Source organism: Lissotriton helveticus, chromosome 1_1 (genome assembly GCF_964261635.1).
Source record: "Lissotriton helveticus chromosome 1_1, aLisHel1.1, whole genome shotgun sequence".
NCBI lineage: Eukaryota > Metazoa > Chordata > Amphibia > Caudata > Salamandridae > Lissotriton > Lissotriton helveticus.
The window spans coordinates 1431349203-1431370925 of record NC_136057.1 but is presented as its reverse complement, the minus strand read 5'-3'; the positions used below and the strand labels follow the sequence as shown (position 1 = coordinate 1431370925).

At 39.6% G+C, this 21723-nt stretch overlaps 1 long non-coding RNA gene across 1 annotated transcript in view; it reads left to right on the top strand.

Annotated features, from left to right (window-relative positions):
- LOC144773237 (uncharacterized) overlaps positions 1 to 20925 on the top strand; it is a 39419-nt gene extending 18494 nt beyond the window's left edge. The window contains exon 4 of the long non-coding RNA XR_013599933.1: positions 20297 to 20925. This is a non-coding gene — a long non-coding RNA (uncharacterized LOC144773237). The remainder of the gene's footprint in view (positions 1 to 20296) is intronic.
- The last annotated feature ends 798 nt before the right edge of the window (positions 20926 to 21723 follow it).

Sequence of the window (21723 nt, the reverse complement as noted above, 5' to 3'; positions counted from 1 at the left end):
TTAATTTCTAAACCATGAGTGTCACAGAAGTCCACAAAGCCGTCGAGGGTGCGCTGGATACCTTTTGCCGACTTGGATAATAGTAACGTATCGTCGGCAAACATGATGGCTGATACCCTCTCGGAGGCCAATTTCGGTGCGTCAGAGTTGGATACGCCCGCTAAACGGGCGATTACCCCGTTGACGTAGAGGCAGAACAGGGTTGGTGCGAGCACACAACCCTGCCTTACCCCCCTGCCGACGGGAAACTTCTCAGACAGTTCTCCCATCCTACCACATCTAACCTGGGCGTAATTGCTGGTGTGGAGGCGTGTTATCATTTTCAAAAGGCCTTCAGGGACGCCCAGATTATCAAGGACCTACCACAGCTTGTTTCTCGGAACCAGGTCGAACGCTGCCCTTAGGTCCACAAATACGGTGTAGAGGCTGCCACCCTCCAGTTGTACTGTTTTCCAGTGTATCATGGCAAGGCGAAAGACCTGGTCCACTGTTGAGACTTTCTCCCTAAAGCCTGCTTGAAATGGACTCAGGATGTTATGGTCCCTGATCCACTCATGTAGGCGGTTTAGCAAGAGCTTAGAAAAGAGTTTCTGGGAGACGTCGATTAGGCTTATAGGCCTATAGTTTGCAGGAAGGAGGGGGGACCCCTTTTTAAAAATTGGCACTATTTCTGCCCCTGCCCAGGTGGAAGGAATCGGCAAGCCCATTAAAATGGAATTAAATAGTACCCCTAGGTAGGGAGCCCAGATATTAGGTTCGTGCTTGTAAAGATCTCCTGGGAGCCTGTCTAGCCCCGGCGCCTTACCAGCAGACAGGGAGGAAATTGCCAGAGTGATTTCTTCTAAGGTGAAGCCCTCGATGTCAGTTAGACTGTTTTTGATATTGGGGGTCACTCCACCGTGTTCACTGCTCCCATTATCGCTGCAATGCGGAAGGTATAAGTTTTTAAAGTGACCTACAACCAAGAACAAAACAAGAAACCATCTAAACATGGTGTGGCGTTTCCTTTTTGGTGGATGGGCATTTGGTTACTACTTAGGTATGATGCAAGTATGACACTGTTGCCTTTGAGAAAGTCTTTTCCACTCTGAGCCAGGCTACCCTATGTGGACTGGTAACCCCAGGTCCAACATAATTGGTGTCCAGCGGTGGGATGTTGTAATATGGCGGGGGTAATTCTGGAGAGGATGTCGAGCGAATTGCCCACGCCAGGCCGGCAGTGGCTACCGCCAGCCTGGCAGGGGCAATCCGCCCGACATCATAATGGGCCCCTTAGTATCAATGTTACTGGAACTCTGCTCCAACTCTAAAAATATTACTATCTCAAGCTTTTACAATCCTGAATGCTACGTTTTCTGTGAGACGATGCCCATGCATAACCATGCTAAGTTTTCTTTAGCTCCATGCACACATGTAGTGTAACCTATCAAACACTTTAAAATGCTACCCTCCCACTAGTTCTAAAGACGGATTTAAAATTCAACAGTTCTTCACAAAACAGAATTTAGCGTCACTAAGTACAAAGTGTTTCTGTATTCTGAAAGCTCTAATGTGTCCCTTAAAGATTCCAGCAAAGTCCACACACATACTAACTGAAACACACCAACCATTAGTAACCTGTTAAATTTACCAAACAACTCTTTCAAGGTGTGATCAATCCAGAAAATCCTCCTTTGGCACAGCAAATATAGTGCAACACTTAAACAACTAGCATCCCAACAACTTAGCTTCACTGCAACACAGAGATTGCAGAACAACCAACTTCCTGCTCCATCAAGCACATCAACTGCTGCAACAGCATCTTCAGCAAACAGTCCATACTCACATATTGATCTTCAATTTGGTAAACTTAAATTTCTATGCATTTATTGTGAATAACTTTAGTGTTATGTTAATAAGAAGCTTATTAAGCGCACTATCACCGATTGGTTTCTTGGCGCTGACATAGACAGTAACATACCGGCACATGGAGTGGCGGGCTATTGATAGGTTTGTCTGTGGAGCCAGGTCTTTAAGGTTTTCCGAAATGAGAAGAGGTCCTGGCAGGTCCGAATCTCAAGAGGGAAGGTGTTCCACAGACGAGGAGCCAGTGTGGCAAATCTGCGGCCACCAGAGCGCTTGCGTTTGAAAGAGGGAATCTGAAGGAGGCCAAGATGGGATGAGCGGAGGTTGCGAGACGGTACATACTTTGTGATAAGTTGGTCAATGAATTTGGGGCTTTTACAGTGTAATGATTTAAAAATCATGCATCCTGTTTTAAAAGTGGAACGCTGAATCACCGGAAGCCAATGAAGTTTCATAAGTAGAGGGGTAGCTGATTGCCATCTGGGTTGATTCAAAATCAGTCTGGCGGCATAGTTCTGCACCATCTGGAGGCGTTTTGACAGATAGAGGGGGAGGCCTAGGTAAATGGAATTCGCATAGTCCAGGTGGGACAACACGGTGGCGATTACTACCTGGGTGATGGCCTCCGATGTGAGAAGGCGCCGAACCTTCCGGATTTTCCTTAATTGAAAGAAACACTTAGAGACCACCTTGCCCACTTGGGCCTTCAGCGAAAGAGCGCAGTCCACGGTGACCCCAAGTGTCTTTGCTGACAGTGAGGGGGTCGGGGCTTGACCCAAGTCTGACGGCCAGTAGTGGGGGCCCCAATTTTTGACACTGTCTCCGGTGAGAACTAGCTCAGTTTTTTGCGGGTTTAATTTCAGATGGTTTTGGTCCATCCAGGCTTTGATGTTCCTCATAGTCGATTGAAAGTTCATAATAGAGGTTTCAGAATTATAATGGTAAACAGAAGCTGTAAATCATCTGCGTAGTTAAACGCCATCACCTGCTCCTCTCTGAGGGCCTGAATCAATGGGAGAATGTAGAGATTAAACAGGTGAGGTGACATGGAAGAACCCTGTGGAAATCCGCATGTGATGGACTGTTTAGTGCCGACTAGCTCTCCAAGCCGAACTGCCTGGGAACGATTCTCCAGGAAGGACATCAGCCAGCGCGCCGCAGTGCCCCGGACGCCGGCCTGTCTGACACGGTCGATCAAGATGGTGTGATTGACCGTGTCAAATGCGGCCGACAAGTTCAGGAGCACCAGTGCCTGGGGAGAACGCCTATCCGCACAGTCCCGAAGGGTATCCAGGACTGTGGTTACCACTGCCTCCGTTGAGGGGGCAGGCCGGAACCCGGCTTGATGGGGTTCAAAGCAGCCGGATTCCTCTAGGAAGTTGGAAAGGCACTTAGCTACGTGGGCCTCTAACACCTTTGCAAATCGGGGAGTAAGTAGATGGGCCAGTAGTTTGCCTTGCAAGATGGATCTGCCCCAGGTTTTTTTAGGAGTGGTATGACCGTCGCTTCCTTAAAGGCCAGTGGCACTAGGCCAGCGGTCAAAGAGTCATTCAGGAGAGTGCGGGCAGGGGCCGGGAGAGCAGAGAAACACTCTTTTAGGATGTACAGGGGGCATCTGTCTGATGGTGCGCCGGATTTAACTCTTGTTAGCAGTTCCTGAAATTGTTCTTGGGTGATTGGCGGGAAACTGCTAAGTATGCCAGAGCTGTTATTGATTGCCATACCGAACATAGTCGGAGTCACAGATTGTTACACAAAAAATCTATCAACCTCATCAAAAACAACAAACAGAAGCGTCGCTGTCATTAACATTAGTTTTTAGACATTTAACAAGCTTTTTTGTTATAAAAACTACCCCGTGCAAAGGCAGTGGAAAATTTGCACCCTTGCTGCCTTTCTTGTCTGGAGTTATGAATTATTCTAAAATTAATTCAAATTCAAAATGAAGACCCTTTATTCAGCCTTCATACTAACTACAAACTGTGAATACCAGTGAGTAATTTGCACACTTGTGTCCTTTCATCCATCCTTTCTACCGCACAGTGACTGTACTTTCTGCACTTGCACTGTTTGCTTAGATGTGATACCCATTTCTCAGGCTCCCGCTGCGGAATCCGACGCACAGTCTGTGTAATGGACTGGAAAATCAAACACCCACTTCCTTTACAAAGCAGTGGGTAGTTTGCACGTCTGCTGCCTTTCTTAATTTTCACCTTATTCTGCATCCACTAGTACAAACACACCTATCTGCTGCCTTTCTTGACTGTCTGTGCCAACTATTATTCTAATTCAAAGTAGAGACCCTGAAAAGGGTCGGGTGTTCTTATTTTTATACTCTACGGTCCACAGTGGGAACTTAGTACACTTGCTTTGCTTCCTTAGATGTGGTAGTCATTTCTCAGCCTCCCACTACGGAATACGACACCCTCTCTGTATAATAAAAAAGATATTGAAAGATCCACTACCCTGACAAGGCAGAGACTAGATTGCATATCTGCAGCCTTTCTTATTTTTCCGCTAATTCATCTTCTACTCGATCTAGACACCGTACACACATTTACTTGCTGCCTTTTTTAGCTTGGGTTATCAATTATTCTTCAATTTCATATTCTAATTCAAACACAAATCCCGATATCGAGCCTTTTTGTTGTAACTATTTCCCCAAGTAAACACTAGGTAATTTGCACTTTTGCAGCCAATAACAATATTGGAAATTTTTATTAAAAATGTTGTAGCTGATCAAGTTTCAATATCAGGAAGAACTTTTGTAACTGTTGCAATTATTTTCCATAATGGACCTTCTACAACATCTGGACATTACACTGTTTATTTAAAATCACTGAAAGCTTGGATACATTGCAATGATGGGCAATTCGTTTATAAGCAACGTTTGCCTAAAGAGTTACCAAAACCTTACCTAATATTTTTAAAGTCAAAATTTCAAGATCAAAATGTGGCCTTTTTAGGATTACTACTGTTAAGGTAGATTACACTGGTATTTTATAAGTGTGGGTGAGCAGCTTGAAGATGATCCTATTCATGGTATTAAGGCAGTGTAGGTGTATCAGTTGGTGAATGATGTGCCTGCAGCAGAGGACATTGATAATCACTCAGGTGGAGGTCTTTTGGACTTGTTGTAACTGGTGTACATGTTTGACTGGAATTCCTATATACGGTGTTTAGCCACTGTGTAGTCTGCTGCTCATTAAGGACTGTGTCACTGTTTTCCTTTTGTTTGCAATCCAATTGTAAATGTTGCAGAGCATGTGGAGGGTGTTATAGCAGTATGAGGAGACGGTGTAGACTTGCTTACACATACAAAGGGAGGAGTTGATGATGAATCCTAGGTTGTGCACATGCTTGATAGCTGTTGGTACTGTCCAAAATGTACTCAGCTAGCGTAAGTCATCCAAGGCTGAGAGGGTGGGTCTGAGGATGAGTACCTTCCTTTTGTGCGACTTCATGGTTAGAGAGCTGCTCTTTATGTACTTTGTGACGTTGCAGAGGTTCTTATTTTTTACATTATTCATCTTCCACTCAATCAACACATTATCTACAGGTACACACACACACACCTACTTTCTACCTTTCTTGCCTATGTTTAACAACCGTTTCTTACGCTCCCACTGCAGAATCCGACTAACACTCTGAAATGTACTGGAAAACAAAACACCCATTTCCTTTACAAGTCAGTAAGTTCTTTCCACTTCTGCTACCTTTCTTCCTTTTCACCTTATTCTACATCCACATCCACTACCTCAAATACACCTACCTACTACATTTCTTGCTGCCTTTGCCAAGTATTATTGTAATTCAAAATGGAGTCCCTGAAATGGGCCCAGTGTTGTAATTTTTCACCCCTACCGCCGCAGTGGTAACTTAGTACACTTACATTCCTTCATTTCATGTGGTAGTCATTTCTCAGACTCCACTACGAAATTCAACAATCTATCTGTATAATGAGTTGTGAAACCAAACATCCACTTCCCTAACAAGGCAGTGGGTACTTTGCACCTCTGCAGCCTTCCTAATTTTTCACCTGTTTTATCGTCTCAATCAACACATCATCTACACATAACACACACTAACTTGCTGCCTTTTTTTGGCTAGGCTTATCAATTATCCTTGAATTTTATATTCTGATTCAAACTCATGCCCTTTATCGAGCCTTTTTGTTCTAACCAACGTGGAAACAATACTATTTTAGAATGGGTAAGATAAATAGACATATTCTACATTTTTTTAGTACTGTATTTTGCTATTACAGCCTGAGCCTTTTCCTAAAGTCATAAAGAATGACTGATTTCAACATTTAAGAAAAAATAAGAACACAATATCCTTATAAGTAACAGCCTCATACTGAGGAGATTTTGCACAAGAACTAATAGTATCTATCACAGGTAATGAGTGAAGAGGGGAAATTAGTGTTCCAGACATGAGCTATGATTTCAAAGACGAAAGTTTGGATACACACTTTCTAGAAGCATTAGATTATGATGAAACTTTAGAACAAATGAATTCCGATACTGCTAACAAGAAAATGGATGTGTATGAAATCCCTGATTAACTGTTTCAAAGTCAAGGCCCTTTATTGAGCCTTTCTGTTCTAGCTACTTCCGCGGCCGAAAGCAGAAGGAAATTTACACACCTGCAGACTTTTTTCGCCGGGGTTATCAATTATTCTTGAAGTAATTTAAAGTTCAGGCCCTTTATTGAACCTTCTTCGTAACTAATACCCATGAATGGCAGTGGGTAATTTGTACACTTGCATCCTTTTTTGCATCCTTTCTACCGCACAATGTGTGTACTTTGAGCACTTGCTAAACTCCTTAAATGAGATACCCATTTCTCAAGCTCGCATTGCACAATCCGACTCACAGTCTGTGTAATGGACTGGGGAACCAAACACCCACTTTCTTTACCGAGCAGTGGGTAGTTTGTGCGTCTGCTCTCTTTCTTATCTTTTACCTTTTTTAACTTCCACTTAATCAACACATCATGTACACGCATACACACCTACTTTCTACCTTTCTTTGCTATGGTTAACTAATATTCTATTTCATATCCATATTCAAAATGCAGGCCATTTATCAAACCTTTTTATTGTAGCTACTTCCGCGGCCAAAGACAGTGAGAAGTTTCCACACTTACTGCCTTTCTTGCCTGGGATTATCAATTATTCTTCAATTTCATATTCTGATTCAAAGTCCTTTTTCAAGTCTTTTTGTTGTAGCTACTACCCCAGCCGAAAGCAGTAGGAAATTTGCACACTCGCTGCCTTTCTTTCCTAGGGTTATCAAATACTCTTGAATTTCAAATTCGAATTCAAACTCATGTCCCTTTATCAAGTCTTTTTCGTGTAGATATTGCACGGTCAGAAGGCAGTGGGAGATTTGCGCACTTGCTACCTTTCTTAAGTGGGCTTATCAATTATTCCTCTTAAAATTCAAAGTTTAGGCCCTTTATTGAACCTTCTTCGTAACTACTACCCATGAATGGCAGTGGGTAATTTGTACACTTGCATCCTTTTTTGCATCCTTTCTTGCATCCTTTCTACCGCACAGTGTGTACTTTGTGCACTCGCTAAACTCCTTAGATGAGATATCCATTTCTCAGGCTCCCACAGCACAATCCGACGCACAGTCTGTGTAATGGACTGGGAAACCAAACTCCCACTTTCTTTACAAAGCAGTGGGTACAGTGGGTAGTTTGTACGTCTGCTCTCTTTCTTATTTTTCACCTCTTTTATCTTCCACTTAATTAACACATCATATACACGCACACACACCTACTTTCTACCTTTCTTTTCTATGGTTAACTAATATTCTATTTCATATCCATATTGAAAATGCAGGCCGTTTATCAAACCTTTTTATTGTAGCTACTTCCGCGGCCAAAGACAGTGAGAAGTTTCCACACTTACTGCCTTTCTTGCCTGGGATTATCAATTATTCTTCAATTTCATATTCTGATTCAAAGTCCTTTTTCAAGTCTTTTTGTTGTAGCTACTACCCCAGCCGAAAGCAGTAGGAAATTTGCACACTTGCTGCCTTCCTTTCCTAGGGTTATCAAATACTCTTGAATTGAAAATTCTGATTCAAACTCATGTCCCTTTATCAAGCCTTTTTCGTGTAGATATTGCACGGCCTGAAGGCAGTGGGAAATTTGTGCACTTGCTACCTTTCTTAAGTGGGCTTATCAAATATTTCTCCTAAAATTAAAAGTGCAGGCCCTTTATTGAACCTTCTTCGTAACTAATACCCATGAATGGCAGTGGGTAATTTGTACACTTGCATCCTTTTTTGCATCCTTTCTACCGCACAGTGTGTGTACTTTGTGCACTGGCTAAAATCCTTACATGAGATACCCATTTCTCAAGCTCGCTTTGCACAATCCGACGCAAAGTCTGTGTAATGTACTGGGGAACCAAACACCCACTTTCTTTACCGAGCAGTGGGTAGTTTGTGCGTCTGCTCTCTTTCTTATTTTTTACCTTTTTTAACTTCCACTTAATCAACACATCATGTACACGCATACACACCTACTTTCTACCTTTCTTTGCTATGGTTAACTAATATTCTATTTCATATCCATATTCAAAATGCAGGCCATTTATCAAACCTTTTTATTGTAGCTACTTCCGCGGCCAAAGACAGTGAGAAGTTTCCACACTTACTGCCTTTCTTGCCTGGGATTATCAATTATTCTTCAATTTCATATTCTGATTCAAAGTCCTTTTTCAAGTCTTTTTGTTGTAGCTACTACCCCAGCCGAAAGCATTAGGAAATTTGCACACTGGCTGCCTTTCTTTCCTAGGGTTATCAAATACTCTTGAATTTCAAATTCGAATTCAAACTCATGTCCCTTTATCAAGTCTTTTTCGTGTAGATATTGCACGGTCAGAAGGCAGTGGGAAATTTGCGCACTTGCTACCTTTCTTAAGTGGGCTTATCAATTATTCCTCTTAAAATTCAAAGTTTAAGCCCTTTATTGAACCTTCTTCGTAACTACTACCCATGAATGGCAGTGGGTAATTTGTACACTTGCATCCTTTTTTGCGTCCTTTCTACCGCACAGTGTGTACTTTGTGCACTCGCTAAACTCCTTAGATGAGATATCCATTTCTCAGGCTCCCACAGCACAATTCGACGCACAGTCTGTGTAATGGACTGGGAAACCAAACTCCCACTTTCTTTACAAAGCAGTGGGTAGTTTGTGCGTCTGCTCTCTTTCTTATTTTTCACCTCTTTTATCTTCCACTTAATTAACACATCATATACACGTACACACACCTACTTTCTACCTTTCTTTTCTATGGTTAACTAATATTCTATTTCATATCCATATTGAAAATGCAGGCCGTTTATCAAACCTTTTTATTGTAGCTACTACCGCGGCCAAAGACTGTGGGAAGTTTGCACACTTACTGCCTTTCTTACCTGGGATTATCAATTATTCTTCAATTTTATATTCTGATTCAAAGTCCTTTTTCAAGTCTTTTTGTTGTAGCTACTACCGCAGCCGAAAGCAGTAGGAAATTTGCACACTTGCTGCCTTCCTTTCCTAGGGTTATCAAATACTCTTGAATTTAAAATTCTGATTCAAACTCATGTCCCTTTATCAAGCCTTTTTCGCACGGCCAGAAGGCAGTGGGAAATTTGTGCACTTGCTACCTTTCTTAAGTGGGCTTATCAATTATTTCTCCTAAAATTAAAAGTGCAGGCCCTTTATTGAACCTTCTTCGTAACTAATACCCATGAATGGCAGTGGGTAATTTGTACACTTGCATACTTTTTTGCATCCTTTCTACCGCACAGTGTGTGTACTTTGTGCACTGGCTAAAATCCTTACATGAGATACCCATTTCTCAAGCTCGCTTTGCACAAACCGACGCAAAGTCTGTGTAATGGACTGGGGAACCAAACACCCACTTTCTTTACCGAGCAGTGGGTAGTTTGTGCGTCTGCTCTCTTTCTTATTTTTCACCTCTTTTATCTTCCACTTAATTAACACATCATATACACTCACACACACCTACTTTCTACCTTTCTTTGCTATGGTTAACTCATATTCTATTTCATACCCATATTAAAAATGCAGGCCGTTTATCGAACCTTTTTATTGCAGCTACTACCGCGGCCAAAGACAGTGAGAAGTTTGCACACTTACTGCCTTTCTTGCCTGGGATTATCAATTATTCTTCAATCTCATATTCTGATTCAAAGTCCTTTTTCAAGTTTTTTTGTTGTAGCTACTACCCCAGCCGTAAGCAGTCGGAAATTTGCACACTTGCTGCATTTCTTTCCTAGGGTTATCAAATACTCTTGAATTTCAAATTCTAATTCAAATTTAAGTCCCTTTATCAAGCCTTTTTTGTGTAGATATTGCATGGCCAGAAGGAAGTGGGAAATTTGCACACTTGCTACCTTTCTTAAGTGGGCTTATTAATTATTCCTCTTAAAATTTAAAGTGCAGGCCCTTTATTGAACCTTCTTCGTAACTTCTACCCATGAATGACAGTGGGTCATTTGTACACTTGCATCATTTTTTGCGTCCTTTCTACCGCACAGTGTGTGCACTTTGTGCACTCGCTAAACTCCTTAAATGAGATACCCATTTCTCAGGCTCCCACTGCACAATCCGACGCACAGTCTGTGTAATGGACTAGGAAACCAAACTCCCACTTTCTTTACAAAGCAGTGGGTAGTTTGTGCGTCTGCTCTCTTTCTTATTTTTCACCTGTTTTATCTTCCACTTAATCAACACATCATGTACACACACACACACCTACTTTCTACCTTTCTTTTAAATGGTTAACTAATATTCTATTTCAAATCCATATTCAAAATGCAGGCTGTTTATCGAACCCTTTTTTTTGTAGCTACTACCGCGGCCAAAGACAGTGGGAAGTTTGCACACCTACTGCCTTTCTTGCCTGGGATTATCAATTATTCTTCAAATTCATATTCTGATTAAAAGTCCTTTTTCAAGTCTTTTTGTTGTAGCTACTACCCCAGCCGAAAGCAGTAGGAAATGTGCACACTTGCTGCCTTTCTTTCCTATGGTTATCAAATACTCTTGGATTTCAAATTTTCATTCAAACTTATGTCCATTTATCAAGCCTTTTTCGTATAGATATTGCACGGCCAGAAGGCAGTGGGAATTTGGCACATTTGCTACCATTCTTAAGTGGGCTTATCAATTATTCCTCTTAAAATTCAAAGTGCAGGCCCTTTATTAAGCCTTTTTGGTAACTGTTACTCGTCAATGAGTAGGTAATTTGTGCACTTCCTACCATTCTTGTATAATAAAAAGCTTAACAAAAGTCTACTAATATTAAAAAGGAGCCACTATGGTCTATGTTCATCAAATCTACTATTTCTTATCCTAATTCAAAGTACAGACCCTTTATTGACCCTTCTTGGTAACTACTACTCATGAATTGCAGTGGATAATTTCCACACTTGCATCCTTTCCTATTTTTCACATTATTCATCTTCCACTCAATCAACACATCATCTACACATACACACACCTACTTGCAACCTCTCTTGGCTATTGTTATCAACTATTCTTCTATTTCATATCCGTATTCAAAGAACAGGCTCTTTATCGAACCTTATCTTTGTAGCTACTAACCCAGACGATGGCAGTGCAAACTTTGCACACTTCCTCCCTTTCTTGACTGACATTATCAAATACTCTTCAATTTCATATTCTGATTCAAACTCATGTCCCTTTATCAAACCTTTTTCATGTAGGTATTGCACGGCCAGAAGGCAGTGAGAAATTTGCACAGTTGCTGCCTTTCTTAGCTGTGCTTATCAATTATTTTTCTTCAAATTGGAATTAAAAGTGCAGGCCCTTTATTGAGCCTTCTTCGTAACTATTACCCATCAATGGCAGTGGGTAATTTCCACACTTCCTGCCATTCATGTATAATAAAAAGCTTAGTAAAATAAAAGAGTCAGTATGATCTACGGTTAACAAATTATATTGTTTCCTTAGGTTCTGTTATCTGTGACTAAATAGCTTTCATCAGTCTTTCTGTCAACAACTGCCTTCAACCTACACTACGGACAGCTGGGTTCACAACTTGAAATCAGCTTTCCTTCTACATTAAGGACATCATTGTATTCAGCCTTGCTTTCCTTAAGGCACAGAATTATACTGTATCCCCAGGTTCTGTTATCTGTGACTAAATAGAATTTTTAATCTTTGTGTCAACAACTGCCTTCAACCTGCACTACGGACAGCTGGTTTCACAACTTGAATTCAACTTCCTTCTACATTAAGGACAGCATTGAATCCAGCCTTACTTTCCTTAAAGCAGAAACAATTATGGCATGACGTATTTGGAAAAACAATAGCCTACGTTATGCAGCTATACTTCAACTTAACTTCTGTGAATGGACAACCAATATTTATTAGAAAACTTCATTTTAAAGACTTTGCTACCAACACATCCTGCTTCAATCATGGATAATTACAGACTCCACAAAACTTACTTGCTTCACATGCCACTAACTCATTCCACCACTTATCAGCGCTGCATTCACACACACTAAATTAACAATATTGTCCAGCTGTCACACACACATGAAGTCTTGGTAACCACTACCTCCTACAATCACCACATATCCATATTCATCCAGAATTTAACCGATTTTTCATTCAATCTACACCACAGACAGCACTGTTCACAACTTCAATAAACCTTTCAATCTACATTTGTCTTCACTATCTGTGCCAAGAGCTGCCTCCAATATATTCTACGATCACTAGACTTCAAACCTTCATACCAGTAGCACCACTACTACAGAAAAAATGTAATCCAACCTTGTTTATTGAAGGTACAGACTAATGGATTCTGTCTTTGATTTTGTAAAAGAATGTAACAAATAGCATTCATCTATAACTGTGCTCACTAGAGCCTTCAATCTACACTACGAATAGCAGGGTTCCCAACTTCAATTCACCTTTCTATCTACACTAAGAACACCATTAAATTCAACGTTGTTTTTTTTTATAACCGAGACAATTGTACTGTGTCCTCAGATTCACTTAACTGTAACAAAATACCATTCATCAATCTTTCTGTCAACAACTGCCTTCAATCTACACTGCAAACACCAGAGTTCACAACTTAAGTTCAGCTTTCAATCCAAATTTATCTTCAGTATCTCTGCTAGGAACTTTTTTATATAGATACTACCCCAACAGAACACAGTTGAAAATGTTGCACTTGCTGCCTTTCTTCGCAGGGGTTATGAATTATTATTCTTATAATACAAATTCAATGTACAGACACTTTATTCAGCCTTCTTCATAACTACCTCCCCTTAAATAGCAGTGGTTAATATCCACACTTTAATCCTTTCTTGCCACGCACAGTCTGTGTAATGAGCTGCATATCTAAAGAACAACTTCTCTGACAAAACAGTGGGTACTTTGCACGTCTCCACCCTTTCTTATTTTTTACTTTATTCATCTTCCACTCAATCAACACATCATCCACACATACACACACCTACTTGTTGCCTTTTTTCGCTGGGATTATCAATTATTCTTCAATTTCATATTCTGATTCAAAGTCTAGACCCTTTATCAAGCCTTTTCGTTGTACCTACTACCCCAGCCGAAGGCAGTTCGAAATTTGCACACTGGCTGCGTTTCTTAACTAGGGTTATCAATCATTCTAAAAATAACTACAAACTCAGAAACAATATTTTCATTTCCAAACAAATTGCAAAGTAATCATATCTGTAAAACTTCTTTGCCATGTTCAGTCTTTTTTCCAATTCTTATATCTTATAGAATACTTCCATAACTAGCATCATATACTTGTCGCATATTTGTAATTAATTCCATATATTTAAAATATGACCAAAGATTAACATTTCCAATGCTACATTACACCGTCTACTTAATATACCTCTGGAGCATGACAACAAATTACAATACTACAAGCTATCTGGAGAAGCTTGTTGTGAAGACTCTGAAAGAAAATTAAAGTTCTCGATATTGATGACGTAAGCATGGTATCAAACGTAATGCTTGACTTAGTGCATTTAAAAATGCAAATAAAATCGTAAAACATAGTACGGCATATTACTCTCAATTTATTTAAGACAGACAATTATGCTGTGTCCTCCGATTCTCTTATCTGTGTCTTAATAGCATTCTTCAATCTTTGTCTCAACAACTGCCTTCAATCTACACTACGAACAGCTGGGTTCACAACTTGAATTCACCTTCCTTCTACATTAAGGACAACATTGTATTCAGCCTTCCTTTCCTTAAGGCAGAGACAATTATACTGCATCCTCAGTTCCTTTTATCTCTGACTAAATAGCATTCATCGATCTTTGTGTGAACAACTGCCTTCAATCTACACTACAGACAACTCAGTTCACAACTTTAATTCAGTTTACCTTCTACATCAAAAACAGCATTCTTTTCAGATTTGCTTTACTTAAGGCAGACACAATTGTACTCTGACCTCAAATTCTGTTAACTGTACAAAATAGCATACATTAATGTTTGTATGGATTAGTACCTTCGATCTACATTACAGACAGCAGGATTCACAACTTCAATTCAGTTTTCCATATACATTTCTTCTCACTATGGGGCCCATTAGGATGGCGGGCTGATCGCCCCTGCCAGGCTGGGGGTAGCCACTGCCGGCCTGACGGGGGCGATCCGCCCGCCATCCTACCCGGAATCACCCCGCGCCATATTAGTATGGTGGGGGTGACCGTGGCGGACGGAGAGACCGTCCGCCGCTTTTCCACCCCGGTCTCCTTGCGGCCGGGTCAGAAAAGGTTAAATATGGTGGCGGTGTCTATCAGACACCGCCAGCCATATTAGCATGGGCTTTTTCAAATGCCTTTCCATGGCGGCAATGCCGCCATGGAAAGGCATGCGGAGACACCCTGCGGGGGCCAATTGCAGGCCCCCAGGGACTCCAGGGGGTGGGGGGTGCACATGGGAGGTACCTATGGTACCCCCCAGCATTGCAAAGTACAACGTGGCAGGCACCACGCGGTGCCTGTCACGTTGTGCTTTGTAATGCACTACACGTATCTTTAGCATTGCGGCGGGTGGTGGATTCAGCACCACCCGCCGCAATGCTAAAGATACAGGATGCGCCCGCCACTGTTCCGGGCGCATCCTAATGCCCCCAATGGGACCCCCGCCCTTATGGTGGGCGGTCCCTCCACACGACAGGATGACGGCGGTGTAAAGTCCGCCCCTCATCCTAATGGGCCCCTATGTGTCCTCAGAAGTGCCTTCAATTAATTCTGTACTCAGAAGAGTTCACAACTAGATACCAACACCACCAGCACTACAGAAAAATTCAATACAATCTTAATGTATTTAAAACATAGACAATTTCACAATGTCCTCACATTTCCTTACAGTTTAAAGAATAGGAAATTCAGACTTCATTTATTTATTTTAGAGATGCTTCTACTGTATGTCTTTAGATTTTCTTTAAATAAATGACAAATACCATTTGTCTATCTCTATTAACAACTACATTCAATATACACTGAACAGAGAACATACAAGCTCAGCGCCAAACATGCTACTTACTCACTGCACCATAAATCATCACAAAAAAGAGTGAACAGTTTTATGTCACAGTGAGACATACTGTACCTTTTAAATGAAATTCATGCAGAATTCAATCGACATAACACATTACTTCAATCACTGTACCCTGCCCAATCACACATCATCACTGGGTACATTCAACCTCGGCGCCAAACATTACTAACTCAGTGCACCAAAAATCACCACATCACCATATTGATTGAGATGACTTAATTAGAAGAAAAATATATCAAACTTTTCAGAGATATACTTCAACTTACTTCTGTAAATAAACAACCTATATTTATTAGAAAACCTGATTATAAAGACTTTGTTACCAATGCATCCTGCTTAGACCACTCCTCATCACAAACTCCACAGAACTTTGTTGCTTTAGATGCACACTTCCTACCTTTCTTGCCTGGCATTATCAATTATTCAATCTTCACTGCAGACAGCAGGGTTCACAACTTGCATTGACCGATCTTTCTGTCAACAACTACCTTGGATCTACACTGTAGACAGCCAAGTTCACAACTTGAATTCAACTTTCCTTCTACTTTAAGGACAGCATTACATTTAACATTGTTTTCCTTATCACAAATACTATTCTATGTCCTCAGATTCTATTATCTGGAACTAAATAGCATTCTTCAATCTTTGTCTCAACAACTGTCTTCAATCTACACTGCAGACAGCAGAGTTCACAACTTCAATTGAGCTTTCCTTCTACATTAAGGCCCGCATTACATTCAACACTGTTTTCCTTATTACAAATACAATTCTCTGTCCTCAGATTCTGTTATCTGTAACTAAATAGCATTCTTCAATCTTTGACTCAACAACTGCCTTCAATCTACACTGCAGACAGCAGAGTTCACAACTTCAATTGAGCTTTCCTTCTACATTAAGGACCGCATTACATTCAACACTGTTTTCCTTTTCACAAATACAATTCTATGTTCTCAGATTCTGTTATCTGTAACTAAATAGCATTCTTTAATCTTTGTCTCAACAACTACCTTCAATCTACACTGCAGACAGCAGAGTTCACAACTTCAATTGAGCTTTCCTTCTACATTCAGGACAGCATTACATTCAACACTGTTTTCCTTATCACAAATACAATTCTATGTCCTCAGATTCTATTATCTGTAACTAAATAGCATTCTTCAATCATTATCTCAACAACTGTCTTCAATCTACACTGCAGACAGCATAGTTCACAACTTCAATTGAGCTTTCCTTCTACATTAAGGCCCGCATTACATTCAACACTGTTTTCCTTATTACAAACACAATTCTCTGTCCTCAGATTCTGTTATATGTAACTAAATAGCATTCTTCAATCTTTGACTCAACAACTGCCTTCAATCTACACTGCAGACAGCAGAGTTCACAACTTGAATTCAACTTTCCTTCTACTTTAAGGACAGCATTACATTTAACATTGTTTTCCTTATTACAAATACTATTCTATGTCCTCAGATTCTATTATCTGGAACTAAATAGCATTCTTCAATCTTTGTCTCAACAACTGTCTTCAATCTACACTGCCGACAGCAGAGTTCACAACTTCAATTGATCTTTCCTTCTACATTAAGTCCCGCATTACATTCAACACTGTTTTCCTTTTCACAAATACAATTCTATGTTCTCAGATTCTGTTATCTGTAACTAAATAGCATTCTTCAATCTTTGACTCAACAACTGCCTTCAATCTACACTGCAGACAGCAGAGTTCACAACTTCAATTGAGCTTTCCTTCTACATTAAGGACCGCATTACATTCAACACTGTTTTCCTTTTCACAAATACAATTCTATGTTCTCAGATTCTGTTATCTGTAACTAAATAGCATTCTTTAATCTTTGTCTTAACAGCTGCCTTCAATCTACACTGCAGACAGCAGAGTTCACAACTTCAAATGAGCGTTCCTTCTACATTCGGGACCACATTACATTCAACACTGTTTTCCTTATCACAAATACAATTCTATGTCCTCAGATTCTGTTATCTGTAACTAAATAGCATTCTTCAATCTTTGTCTCAACAACTGCCTTCAATCTACACTGCAGACAGCAGAGTTCACAACTTCAATTGAGCTTTCCTTCTACATTAAGAACCGCATTACATTCAACACTGTTTTCCTTATCACAAATACAATTCTATGTCCTCAGATTCTGTTATCTGTAACTAAATAGCATTCTTCAATCTTTGTCTCAACAACTGCCTTCAATCTACACTGCAGACAGCAGAGTTCACAACTTCAATTGAGCTTTCCTTCTACATTAAGAACCGCATTACATTCAACACTGTTTTCCTTATCACAAATACAATTCTATGTCCTCAGATTCTATTATCTATAACTCAATAGCATTCTTCAATTTTTCTGTCAACAACTACCTTTAATCTACACTGCGGACAACTGAGTAGACAACTTGCATTGGCCAATCTCTCTGTCAACAACTACCTTCGATCTACACTGCAGACAGCAGAGTTCACAACTTCAATTGAGCTTTCCTTTTACATTAAGGACCGCATTACATTCAACACTGTTTTCCTTATCACAAATACAATTCTACTCTGTCCTCAGATTCTGTTATCTGTAACTAAATAGCAATCTTCAATCTTTGTCTCAACAACTGCCTTCAATCTACACTGTAGACAGCAGAGTTCACAACTTGCATTGACCGATCTTTATGTCAACAACTACATTCAATCTACACTGTGGACAGCCGATGAATTCGGCTGTCCACAGTGTAGATTGAATTCAACTTTCCTTCTACATTAAGGACAGCAACGCATTTAGCCTTGGTTTCCACAAGGCACACACAATTATACTTTATCCTGAGATTCTATTATCTGTGACCAAATGCCATTCATCGACCTTTGTGTCAACAACTGCCTTCAATCTAAACTACGGACAGCTCAGTTCAGAACTTCAATTGAGCTTTCCTTCTACATTAAGGACAGCATTGTATTCAACCTTGCTTTCTTTGGCCCAAACACAATTCTGCTGTGACCTCATATTCTGTTATCTGCAACTAAATAGCATTCTTCAATCTTTGCAACAACTGCCTTCAAACTAACCTGCAGACAACGGGGTACACAACTTGCATTCAGCTTTCCTTCTACATTAAGGACAGCATTGTATTCAGCCTTACTTACCTTAAGGCAGAGACGATTATCCAATTTCCTCACATTCTGTTAACTGTACAAAATAGTATTCATCAATACTTGTATCGATTAGTACCTCCAATGTACATTACAATTCATTTTTTCATGTAAATTTCTCTAATGTCTACAAAGAAGAGCATTCAATAAAGTCTCCGCTCACTAGAGTTCACAACTAGATACAAATACCGCCAGCAGTACAGAAAACATTCAATACAATCTTGATTTATTTAAAACAGACAATTTCACAATGTCATCACATTTCTTTACAATTTTTACATTAGGAAATTCAGCCTTCATTTCTAAAAATTATAGATGTTTCTACTGTATGTCTTCAGATTTTGTATTAAAAAAGAGACAAAAAGCATTCCTCCATTTCTGTGTCAACTACTGCCTTCGACCTACACTACGGACAAGAGGATTAACAACTTCAATTCACCTTTCCATCTACACTAAGGACAGCATTGAATGTAGCTTTGCTTTATTAAAGACAGACAATTGTACTGTGTCCACACATTCTGTTAACTGTGACAAAATTGCATTCATCGATCCCTTTAATGAAGGCCAAAAGTAAATTGAAAAGAGAAACTAACACATCATTTTTCAGACATTTTTCTTAGGAGAATGGAACAATAGATCAAGTTCTAAGCCTTTTTTAATGACAAGTTATCTTCAGAGTAATGATTTGCATACAGATGACACTAGTATTCGTACCTATAAGGTTAGAAATTGTTATGCTATTGTGAAACTCAAAATTGTTCCTAGAAATGCAAAAGAAGTGTTACCTGAGGAACTTTTAGGAACACATTCTAAAACTCCACTGAACACTTCCAATTGTAGTAGTATTTATACTGCAAGTTAAGAATCTAATATGAATGCAACTTTTTACCTAAGTATAATAACAAAAGTGTTAAACCAAAGATTAAGATGTGGCACGCACTAGACTCTTGCAGCGTGAGAGAAAATACTGGTATGCAAAGTCATTCCCTGCTTTGTCTTTCTAAAAAAGTATGCCAAAGTGTTTTTCACCAATTCAGAATGTTACCAGTTCATCATATTCAAATCAGAAAATTAATCAGAACATTGTATTACACAAAAATTCCAACACTAATGTTAAAAAAAATTTGAACAGTACTCTTTTCCGTGCATCTGTATCAGATATAACAAATGTCTCTGAAAAAAATCAGCTTAGTTACTTTGGTCCTCAGAAAAAAACGTGCAGAAACTGAGATATTAATAGAAGAAAATGTGTAAGAGAATGTACAATGTTGTACTGTAGATTATTGTGAACAACATATTACAAAGTTGTAGGTGATTGCACTAACATCCAAACATCAAATTATTCTTCCATTTGTTTTCAACAAACTCGTTATAAAAATCAAACCAGTACTGTTCATCGGTATTCAAAAAGGTAAATAATAATGATGAAACAACTTATTTGTCACAGAATTGTTTTGAATTGCATTCTAATCAGCATATTTCTAACTTTTTTTAATGCAAATTAGATAAGAACAAAATACCTCCTAGTGCTGTGCATATTAATGTAATGATTCCTTCTGAACTGATGAATTTAAATACCTATGAGTCTATTCTTATTAAATGTGTCCATCCATTTCAGGCTATTATTCGTATAGAGCCTAACGCAGAAAAATATCTTCCTTTTCATTTACAGAGAGAACCCACCTACTGCTGCACAAAGCACAGCAATTACTGCAGCAGCATATTCAGCAAGCAATCCACACCCACAAAGTAATCCTCATTTCGGTGAAATTAACATACTATGCATTTATTGTGATGAACTTTTGTCTTACGGGGAACAGTCTATCGACCTAATGAAATGCATGGACCAGGAGCATCACTATGCTCAACATTACTTTTTTGACATTATCTTCTAATTAGTATGAACTACCTCAGTCGAAAGCAGTGCTTAAATTGCACAATTTCTGCCTTTCTTGACTAGTATTATCAATTCTTCCCCAAAATCAACATCTACCCTTTAATCTAGGAAATCCCAGCTAATATCTCCAGCATTTATATCTTCCTCTTCATTCTCGCTACTTGTAAAAAGTATGTTCAGCTCTTCTATGACAATATTACTAATTTCGAAAATGTGTTCAAATCCTGTTGTTGATTTTCCATACTGAATTTCTTCTGTTGTAGCTCCTTGTACATAAACACTTCTTTTCATCTTTACTATAATATCAGCTCCTGTAGTGATTCCAAAAAATTATATTAAATATTTATTTTTCAAATAAAACAATATTTTGTACATGAGAATATTCTATTTTAAAAACATTGGAAAATTAAATACAATAAAAAGTGTCACTCTACATTTTGTCAAGTGCTTTATTTATCCTACCTACTGTGTTACAAACTTAAAACAGACACAACAGCAGTGCCCCCATTACGTTGTCAATTAGGGTGGAGGGAGGCATACAAAAAACAACACTTCCACAGACGCTACGCTGTGGAACTCATTCTGAAGAGAGGTAGAAACATACTGTAAATAAAACGGAATAAAAGTAAAGAAAAAGAAAAAAACATACATGCATAACAAAGTCACTTGAGTAATACTCTGTTCCCCAACACAAAAAAGAATTTTGCAAAAACTATATATACAAATGTTTAAGGATCTGCAAATGAACCCATTTCCCGGGATTCAAAAAATATCATTAGGAACCGTGTGGGGAACACCAATGCCCACACGGTCCTAGCCGTATCCCCGCATCCTTCGAGAGCCGGCATTGCTTTCTCAGAGATATCAGTTTATATGCTACTCTCTAATGAAAAGCAATCTAATTCCTACTTGAAAGACACAGCAGCCTAACTTGGTCTCCCTTTCAAATAGGAAACAGTTTGCTGTGCTAAAGTGGAAGCCGCGACACTGCCGCCCTACCATACCAGACAGCAGTGTCCCGGGGGTACACACCCCGGGACACTGCAGGAGTCAGCACTGAGACATGGTGGTCCCCAGAACAATCAAGGTCTTCAGGACGGAATCAGTGCTACCCCCTCCCAACATTAAAAAGCCTCGAAAAGTGGTAACCCCCGGAGCTAGGAGGTCCGTGCCCTCACGCCCAGCCTATTTCAAAGAGTACT